Raw genomic sequence first — 10,897 nt, 5'->3', positions numbered from 1 at the left:
ACTCAGTTAATAAATGTTGACTCAACAAATACCCTGAAATATCCAACAGATGACATGGACAACCAACAGTTTCTAGGAAGTAGATAGTAAGGACTCAATACATGGTGGTTATTATAGTTTTATTATTATACTGCTGTTAGCCAGAAAAATTACCTGGCCTCTAGGATTTGACCACATTCTTTCCCAGGCCAGCAAAAGAATCTGGTTCCTCTCGCCTCACCCTGATCCTAGAAATAAAATTTGTCCCCAAGCCTCAGAGCTGCATCCTACCCTTCCTCAGCCATAGTCCCAACATCTCTGTGCCCTCAGAAGCAGGCTCACTGCGCGGCCGGGGCCTGTGCTCCGCGACGGGAGAGGCCACAACAGTGAGAGGCCCGCGTACCGCAAAAAAAAAAAAAAAAAAAGCAGGCTTAGTGCTACGATCCACAGTCTCCTTTGAGAATATTGGGTGAAAAATCCCCACAGCCTTGGCCTCAGCTTTCTTTGTTCACACTGTTTGCTTTGAAGACCTTAACACGGTGCTGAGAAATCAATAAGCAGGGATGCTGCCAACCCTGCGTGTATCTCCTTCTGATTCTCCTCCGGGAGGCTCGGCTCACTCTGACACACTGATAAGTCATGAAGTGCCCAGCTTGGTCTGCAAATTAAGCCCCTCATAAGTAATCAAGGAACACCAAGCTTAGTGTGCTGTGGGTTTTCCATCGTGAGTGTCATTAGATGAAATGAAAGTACACAGTACAGGTTTTCGTAATGAACAAGCCTCAAGTCAGGTTTGCTGTGATAGCGTTATCAGTCATTGCACAAATTAATTATTTAGGAAAGCACTTTTTACAGTGGGTTTTCATTTGAGTTTTGCCCCTTGATGTATGTGTATAAAAATGACTAATCCATTGGACACTGCTATTGTACTTGTGCATCTATCACTATCTGGCCTTTTTTTAGTAATTGATTTATTAATTATAGCATCTTAATGATCTGTTTAAAATAAATAACCATTTGCACCATTTCAAAGGTATTTTGTGAGGCTCAGCTGATATTAAAATAGCACCAGCCTTATGTGCTTTTTCAGCAAGTGACCTAATTAGTTAATAAAGTAATTGAATATTAAAAAGGATGTTGCAGGTGATTAAAATTTAAGAGTCTTCAGAATGTTATTAAAGCTATAAATCATACATCACTGTTTTAATTTGCATAGCTACAGAATTACTAATGGTCCCACGTGCACATGGGGCTTGGCAATTATTCCTTTAACAAAATGCTGGTGATGCTGAGGTACCAAATTCTTTCAACTTCTGTTGATAGCTGCATAGAAACCTGTTTCTGCCAGATTAAATATCTAACTGTTGAAATTGCTGCTTGCTCCCTTTTGACAGGTATAGACATTCATTCACTCAAGAATGAATTGTCCAAGAATTGTTAGGTGTTGAGTATAATGGTGAGCAAAACAGACATGGTCCTAATGGCGTTTATATTCTGGAGTTAGTTGGGCAGAGACAATAGTCATAAACTTCCCTAAATTCATGTATAATTACAAAAGGTAATAAGGAGCTATGAAGGAAAAGTACAGGATTTTGCTGGTGAAATCTGACCTCATCAGCTAGATTACGGATCAAACACTTAATTCCAGGTGAAGGGGCTAGGACTTCACCCAGCAGGCTGTGAGCTCTTGTTCAAGCAGGAAATCCCTGATGAACCTGCCAGTGGTATGTAGGAAGGACTGGCTGGAAATGCTGGTTGTTTACCCAACAGCCATCACTCTTTCCTGGCTATCAGAATCCCAGTTCTATTTGGGTATAGAACTAGTACTATGCTCAGGGAAAGTAGGCCAAGGCCCAGGGATAAATGATGAGAAGTCCAAACCAATTGTTGTAATCCCATTGCCCTTTGTCTATGATTGGTTTAAGGTAGATGTGTTCTGAGGAACTCAAAGAGGCTTTCTGAAGAATGGAAAAGGAAATATACAAGGAGAACACTCCTTTCCTCTATGTTTTTGGATGTTAGCATGAGTGGTGGTGCTACTTGGAGCTATAGCAGCCATACTGACACCATGAGGGGGAAGACAAAACAAACGAACAAACAAAGCCACACACACACATACACAAACATAGTCCCTAAGCCTGAGGCCTAATATTGTTGAATTGCTGAACCAACTCTAGAAACTTTGGATGTCTTAAAATATGAAAGAATAAATTTAAGTTGAATATTCTGTTACGTGCTGCCTAAAGCATCTTAACTGAACCAGAGGGGTCAAAAATGAAGATACTGGAAGCTGAAAGACAAATTAAGAGGTGAATATAACTGTCAGGTGAGCAGTGATAAAATGCTAAGCATGGTAGGGTGGAACAAGAGGAATGGAAAGTAAAGTCAAGAACGGAGTTGAGGGGCTTCCCTGGTGGCACAGTGGTTAAGAATCCACCTGCCAATGCAGGGGACACAGGTTCGAGCCCTAGTCTGGGAAGATCCCACATGCCACGGAGCAGCTAAGCCCATGCACCACAACTACTGAGCCTGTGCTCTAGAGCCCGTGAGCCACAACTACTGAGCCCACGTGCCACCACTACTGCAGCCCGGGTGCCTAGAGCCTTTGCTCTGCAACAAAGAGAAGCCAACACAATGACAAGCCCGTGCACCGCAACAAGGAGTAGCCCTCGCTCACTGCAACTAGAGAAAGCCCACGCACAGCAACAAAGACCCAACGCAGCCAATAACTAAATAAACAAATAAATTTATCAAAAAAAAAAAAAAAAAAGAACAGAGCTGAGGCATTGTGGACACAGAATCAACAGAATTTGTCAACTTACTAGTTATCCAAGGTACCAGGTAATGGTAACTGCCATTCACTGAGTATTTCCTATGTTCCAGGCATTATTCTGAGCACTTTACATGCAGCATCTCATGTAACCATTTCAACAACTTTATGAAGTACTATTAGTTGTCACCATGGTTGAATCCTGTTTCAGTCATGCCTTGATTTATCAAGTCAAATCCCAATATCCTCTATAGCCACCAGTGGGCAAAAGCAGATAACTTGCTTCAGACTCCTTGGGAAAGCTGCCGGCTAGACTGCTGCTCCTAACATTTTCATTTCATAGCACACATAGAAAAGTATAATATTAAAGCACACACTGGGGTAAATGCGAGGGGACTCGGGCATCTATATGGGGCTTCACAAAAGCCTTCGCTACTCTTTATTATATAATTATAAGAAAATAAAATTCAAAATTTAGGGAAGATATTAAATACTGAATTTGTATAAAATTTCTAAAAAATAATCTCTTTAATTTTTAATGAAAAATTTGTTTTTTATGAATATAGTTTTTTAATATCAGATTTTATGCTTGAAATAGCAATTCCTGAAGACTTTTAATCCAATCAAGACTTACTAATCATGGTCTCTTCAAATTCTTGATAGTCATCACTAACAATAAATTTTGTTCACACAAGTGATATAAATAAAAGTAAAAATTCTTCTGACACCCTTCCAAATTTTTTACAACTTTTGAGTCATATTTAAAGTGTGTGTGTGCACGCGCACGCAGTTGTTCAAAGTAGTTCTTGTGGTTAAAGTAGTCATCAGGTCCACACACAAGGGAAGAAAGCTGATACAACTGCATTCCCACTTCTTAACATTTTGATTTTCTAATCTGAGTAAGTCTTCTGGCACTTATAAAATGGTCTGGCCCTTTTGTTACTAATTCATGGCTTTCCAAGGATGAGAAAGCTACAAAACTGGGATAACCCAAGCAGCACTGAAATAACAGGAGTTATTCTGGTGGGCTGTTCTTGTGCAGCAAGAACCCACAAGGTAAGGGAGACATGAAAAGTAAAGGAAAAGCTATTCACCTGCTGACACTTCTATGGCCCTGACAACTTCGTGTTTCCATACCGCTAAAATGTTACACTCTGCCTTATGGTATATTTGAATCCAGATCCCTATATAAGACAATTTTCATGGTTGGGGCTCATCTCTGGACCTGGAAGCAGGGAGAGAGGACTCTTTGGACTTCACATTCACAAACACCTCACATACAGACTGTGGCTCTACCTCCAAATGAGGCTATGCACCCACTCACAGGTACACAGTGAGGATTGGAACCTGTACGTCATTCAGCCTGAATTTTACAAATACACCACATTTATGACTCTTTGACATTTCTTCACTATTTTCGTGTATTGCAAGCCTCAAATAATGGAAGTGGCCAGGCTCTCTCTCTACCCTGAAGAGGCCCGTGTGTGTCTCTGTGTGTGTCTTTTTATGTGTATTTGTCCTCCAGTGCACAGTTTCATAAGTGGATTGGATGTAACATGTTCAATTAATTAAGGAATACATTTTTATTACCAACACCACTAACGGTTATATCTTGATCTCCATAAGGGACTGGCCAACTGGGGAGATTAGTGTGCACTGGCTCATGACTGGAGGGGAACAAAGATGTGCGGTCAACACATCTGCTTTGCATGTTTGTGCTTTGTTTATCATAAAATGGGCGATAATGATAAGGATGTGTAAGAAGCACAGTGTTAATGACAGTGCCGATGGAGAGTGTGAACAAAAGCCATGACTTCTGAGAAAGAGCTGGATGTAAATGAAACCCCAGATTTGTTCAGACTATAGGTTTTATAGCTACACGTTTATGGCTATTAGAAAGACCTTTGGTGTTGAAATTCCTGCAAGAATAATTTCATCACTTCAAGTGTGAAACTCCCTAGTCACTGATTCCAACTTCTCCCATGGAAGCAACTGCTTTAGAATATTGTTTTTGCTGACGTGACCATGTTATTACAGAACATAGTGTGTATTACATAACACATGCAGCTTATATCCATGCATTTCATAACACACAGGAGGAGACTGACCACTTGTGGCTCAGGAGGTCTTTGCCTATAGTCTGAAGATAAACATTTTAATTTCAATAGTTGCCTATTTATTTTCATGTACACTTTCAATTTAAGGCAAATTTCCCTATCTTGCACTGATGGTAGTGATGCTTAGCTTCTTTTTAAGTGTTAGCTAAAAAGTGAGTCAATGTATAAAACATATCAAATAAATAAAAATGCAGTGGTCTATTTGGGATAAGGCAAAAATCATGGAGATGCTCTGCAAATGACCCAAGTCTTGGAAACCATGGGCTAGGTAATAATAAGAAGGAAGATGTAAGCTTTGGGTTGCGTTTCTGATAGCGATGATGGCCACACATTCATCCTGGAGACCAGTGCCATACACACGTAAAGCTGCTGCCTGATGCCCCAGGAGCGTGCTTTTCCATGTGACACTAATTGGCCCACACAGGAGTGAAACCATGACCCTTCCCTCATTAGCCACATGCTCAGACCAGCTGAGCTAGCTCGCTCTGGGTCACTGGGGTCCCATGTAGGAAATTACCATTCCAGTGCCCTGTGGTCCTCTCGTAACCCCAACTAATGAATGTCCCGTGGAGCCTAATGTCATTCCTGGGGGAGCACATAGCTCTCCCAGCAGTGAAGAAGTTGATGACATGCTGAAGTTTTAACCTATGGAGAACCAACTGAGGTGGCACGGAGAACTCAGGAAGCCTGGGAACAATCTTTCAAACATCTGTGTGTTAGAAAAAGGCCTGGCCTCAGGACATGAAATGCAAGCACAGGGAAGTGAAGAAAGCAGCTGAGCATCACACAGCAAGTTTATCATAGCATAAATGACAGTAAGTGCTTGCTGTCTGGGCTGAGCACTTCCTGTCACCAACCCTATACGGTAGGTGGTATTATCCCTATTTTAGAGATCAGGAAACCGAGGCTCAGAAGTCACTAGTAAGCATCTAAGATAGGCACTCCTCCTAGGATTGCCATATTGTGGAAATTAATACATCACCAAGTAGAAGGGAAATATTACCAGACAGACAGCTTGCCAAACCTTTCTGCTTGTATCCCCTTTTAGGTCTCAGGGGAAAGACTGTAGGCCTTCAGGTAATCTTTATTTTTCTGTTGCTTAAGCACATCCACAGTGTAGCCTTTAGAAGAGTTTTTTTTTAATAAGATGAATAATAAGATTAAGAAGGCAAGGCCTAGGGAAAGCATTCTTCCCAGGTGTTGGAGAACACTGGAAAGAAAGGGATGGCAGGCTTTCTATATGCATCCTGAAGACCTGGGAAAGCCCACTAGCCACTCCACCTGCTTTTTTAACAAGACTATTGGATCGATACCCCTTCCAGGGCCAAACTAACTGGTGGGTGAAATGAAACACCAAGTGGCCCTCACTTGGCAGCCACTCTTACCAGAGCCACAGCTGGCCCACTGCCCTGGGGCTGCCCACTGCCACAGTCCTTTCTGGGAGCCATGAAGGCCCATGTGAGTGTCCACTTCCAGCCGAAGATCAGGGCAAAAGGAACTAGAGACACTTGGCACAAAACAAAAGCCCTAGTTTAACTCAGCCCTCTGTTTTCTGATTAGTCTAAGGGGATGACTCAGCTTGTCCTCAAAGCTTCCTACTCAATGCCTGAGAAATTTGATAGTTTTAAGGTGCAACTGGCTAACAATCAACCTAAGAGTCAGATAGATAGAGACAGAGTCCCAAATTTGACATTTATTAGCAGGAGAGATGTTGATAAGTTATTTAACCTGTTTCAGTTCCCTCACATATATACTGGGGATAAAATCTTCCCCTCACAGTGGCTGTATCTGAACAAGGCAATGTGTGTAATACACTTGGCACACAGGGCTCTAATGCTCAAGAATGACAGTACTTCTTATCGCATGCTCTGTCCTCTGCCCCCTCACGGAGCGCAACTGAGTGAAATGTGATGCAAGTTGTCATGGTCCAAAAAGGCATGAAATAAAACTCCTTATTATCATCTTATTTTTAGTTGTTCATTTGAAGACCAGTGTCTAGTTATTTCACATACTGTATGCCTCTTCACCACAGGCTGCTGGGAAATTATTCCTTGACATAGAGAGGGGAAGGTCTTTTGAAGGCCTTGATGTGAAGCGCTTAGAAGACTTACCAGCACTGCCCACCCACCCCTCCTGCCCCCAGTGTCCAGCCTAAAACAACATACTTTTCTGTGTCTATTAGAAATTTTTCTTGCTTGCAGCCTTGGAGTGGAGGCTTAATTCTGGTCACAGAATTGTGAGAGAACTGCAACCTCTCTCATAAATGGGCTCTCAGGCATCAACACTGGAGGAAACTGAATTGTTTCCAAAAGCGAGACAGCGGCTAAGAAATAAGGGTATCAAGACAGTTTTCCTGGAGTAATCTCCTACCCAGTGGGAAGAGGCCAGGCGGAGTGGACAGTATTCTGAGAATGAGGAGCCCACAATGTGAGAACAGCAACAGACTCCCTAACATAGTGGACAGTGGGCCATCTCTCTCTTCATCACTCTTCCGTGGGCACGTTGGCTGGCTGATTGCCATCGGTCAGGCTTCCTTAACTTCACATTATGTAAATTCAGTAGTGGTAAGAGATGTTTATATTGCCACTTGGGTTGAATATAGTTTGTTTTTCTTGATTATCTCAGTCCAGACTGGTGAGCATTTAACAATAAATTGTAGCAGTGCCTGGGGATCTGGAGACTCAGATCCCCCCTGGGACTCTGTAGTTAAACAGTTCTCTTTAAACCACTGCCACCTAGTGGTAACTGAGCAGACTGAAATGCACTTCACTTATGTCCAACGAGAGAATGGGGATGGGCAAAAAGGAACTTGTTTTTTCCCTGCCACCCTACCCAGGAAGCATAGGGAAAGAAGTGACAGAAGATGAATCTCATTCCACTGGCCTTCACTCCCTGCCAATGTTTAACCATCACTGTACATTTTATATGTCAAGCTAGCGCACTTTTCTGACTTTATTTTGACTAATGAGGACATTTTCATTTAATCACAAGCCTTTGAGATAAAAAACAAACAAGCAAGGGCCAGAACTGGAGCACCTGGGTCTTGCCTCCCTTTCCTCCACCGTGGTGGTTAGAAACTTCCTGATGTCAGCTGCGCCCAACTTAATGTGTTCTTTGAAAGTAGGGAATTGGGTCTTGACAATTAACTTGAGGTTTCCCCCTCTAAGAATCAACATCATTTTTGCTTCTCCACCTTACTCAGGTGACTCAGCGCTAGAAGCACACAGAGGAGATCAAGTAATCAATGTGGCAAATCTCTGCAGATCAATTTCCTGTACATGCACAGAGGAGCTGGTGGCAAATTCAGATATTCCTGGAAGCATACGAGGATCAACGAGTCAGACGCGGTAAAATCCTCCGAGGTGAGCAGAGTCAATGGTGATCTCAGCAGGTTGTGAAGAGAGTGGATTAATGCCAGTGAGCTATTAGGTAGAATAAATTCACAGAGCAATTACCACTGCTTGGGGCTTAGAGGAGATAATTCACAACGTGGGCCAATTTCCTTTTCTAAGCGTGAACTTCAAATAAACTTGGAACAACAAAGCAAGCTCAAGGATAGTGATGTAGGTGTGCGAGCTCTGGTAAAGAGAAGGCACAAGGTTACAACAATGAGACTGCAGAAAGCCTGAGATGTTTCAGCTTTCTAGATCAGTGTCTTCCCTTGGTAACAGACTCCTCTGCCTCCTTCTCTGCACCCACCCCTCTCCAATCAGCAGACACAAAGCAGCCAGTATATTGTATTAATCATATTTATTACAGTTTCCAGACTCCCATATGACAAATACCTAAAGCAGAAGAACACTGCAAGCTGACGTTACTAGCAGCAACCCACCTAAACCCTTCCTGGGAGGAAGGGTTTAGGTGAATTTAACAATGAGGAGTAATTTCAAGACAAGAATAAAAGTCATGTTTTTTCTTTTAGCAGCTGGTATATGAACAGTGAAACTATAAATACAGAGAGTCATCCAGGTTTAGCCTTGTCTAAAAAACATTAATAAGTCACGGTGCAGAGGGGTATCCCCAGGGTTGCCAAACAGAAGGCTAATGCCTTTAGATGTCAGTATGAAATAAGCAAATCACTTTTCAAGACACTGCTTACTATCCGCTTTGCAGTCAGGACAACAGAAAAAGAACTGGACTGCTGCCCTAGAACTTAGCTCACACATAATTCAGCCAGACAATCATTGTTTCAATCACCCCTAAATTTTGTTAAAACACTTCCCCCCCCCCCACCGACAGCTCTAAAAACATAACATCAAACATTTGCTCGGAAGGACTAAAAATCAAAATCAATTGCAGTGTATTTGGAACAGCTTTTACGGCTTTCCTGAGGGACAGTTCCTATCTCTTCAGAGAATGTTTTTAAAGAAGCACTAACTCTGGTAGCTTATCAAACTACTCTTTATTCTAAATAAATAAGACCAACTGAAGGTCTCAGGTGTACTTCTTCCACACACACCCCCTCCCCCAGATCTCCAAACCATCCAAAGCCATTTCTTGACAGAGAGCTTTCATTTTTATTAGAGGAGTGCAAGAGAACTTACAAACATTTGAAAAATACTCGAAACACTGACAGTAAAGGAGGCCCAACCCTTCCTCAGAGCCCAGAAAACTGTGACAGGAACCCCAAAGGCTTATCTTAAATCCATCAACTCAATTTGCCAGAAAGTCATGACAGACCACTCACCGTTGCCACACAGGCCTAGATGGGATTTTCTTTCTTTACAATCACTAAGAAAAGCCTTCTGGGAGTTACTGCCCAGAAGAACACAGGCTGATGAACAGAAGCTACTGAAAAGGGGTCGACTGCATTCTATATCTGGCACAGGAAAAGGAAAATTAAAACATCTGGAAACCATTATATTTATACCATGATACTCTTAGGTGAATCTTTACCTTCCCTCAGCAACCATTTCTTTCATAAAAAATACACAAAGGCTTAGAAAGCTTTGGGGCAGCACCAGTGACAGCTAGCTGTCTTTCAATAATTTTAATTTTTTCCTAAAGGCAAAATTAAGAGAAACTTAAAGAAGTAATTTACAGAACAGATTCTATTTCATGGTTTTGCCCATGTCAGCTGCTATGGAAACAGTACAAACAGAAATACAAATAGCCACTCTACATCAAGTTAGGTTTCCATTTTTTCTCAAGGGATAGAAGCAGTACACCTAGGTTTCTGTAAGCCTTCTGAGGATGAAGGGCAGCTCATAGCTCATGACCTGACAATCTCTAAAAGTACTCCTGGACTATTTCACCATGAGGATAGGTAAAGCCCTTCTTCATTCGCTAACGACTCTAGCAAGGATTCTATGCACCTAGACTTTAACGCTAATGGTTTCTAGGCTTTCTGACTTGACATGCGCCATGCACGGAGAGCAAGGAACCAACTAGTCCAAGGCCACCTGCCTTAGACACTGATAACTCCAGCTAACCATCGGACAAACGGCCCACTTGTTGTAAATGGTCTCTCAGAGGAAGCAGAAATACTTCCCAAATACTAGCACAAACAACCTAAAGTACAGTCTCTCCTAGTGGTGAAGCAGTAGAACCATCTCTGTGTAGAAAGAATGGCTCATGAAATCGTTCTGGGGGTGCAGCCACACCTTCCATTTCTTGATCCCTTGTTACTTCCTAACAAAGCTGTATACTCCTGAGAAGACCTCAACAAGTGTACAGGTCTGCCCTGTGAACTGCCCTGAAAACACACTGCCATGTCTACAGATTACTTTGAAGAATCAAAGTTGAATGTTCAAAAATAAGTACTAGTGTCTCAAGCCCAAATCCCTAGAGAATACCAGAAGCCAGTTTTGCTGTATTTTGGCTGCTTAGGACCCCCTCGACGAGTTGATGGGGGGCCTCCAGAAATCTACCATTCTGGCTGTTACCTTCCCCTTTTCTTTTCTTGCCTTCTGAGGAAGACTTCAGCTATTTCCATAGCAACTTATTTAAATGTCCTAGATGACCACATTTTTGAGCAGCATATACATTTTTAGGACATATTTTTCATTCCTTTTGAACAATTTCTCCCATA

The sequence above is a fragment of the Delphinapterus leucas genome, chromosome 3 (genome assembly GCF_059928025.1).
Source record: "Delphinapterus leucas isolate spDelLeu-1000000601 "Yukka" chromosome 3, BTC_Dleu_Yukka2, whole genome shotgun sequence".
NCBI lineage: Eukaryota > Metazoa > Chordata > Mammalia > Artiodactyla > Monodontidae > Delphinapterus > Delphinapterus leucas.
The sequence above is the reverse complement of the archived record's forward strand: the minus strand, read 5'-3'. Positions refer to the sequence as shown.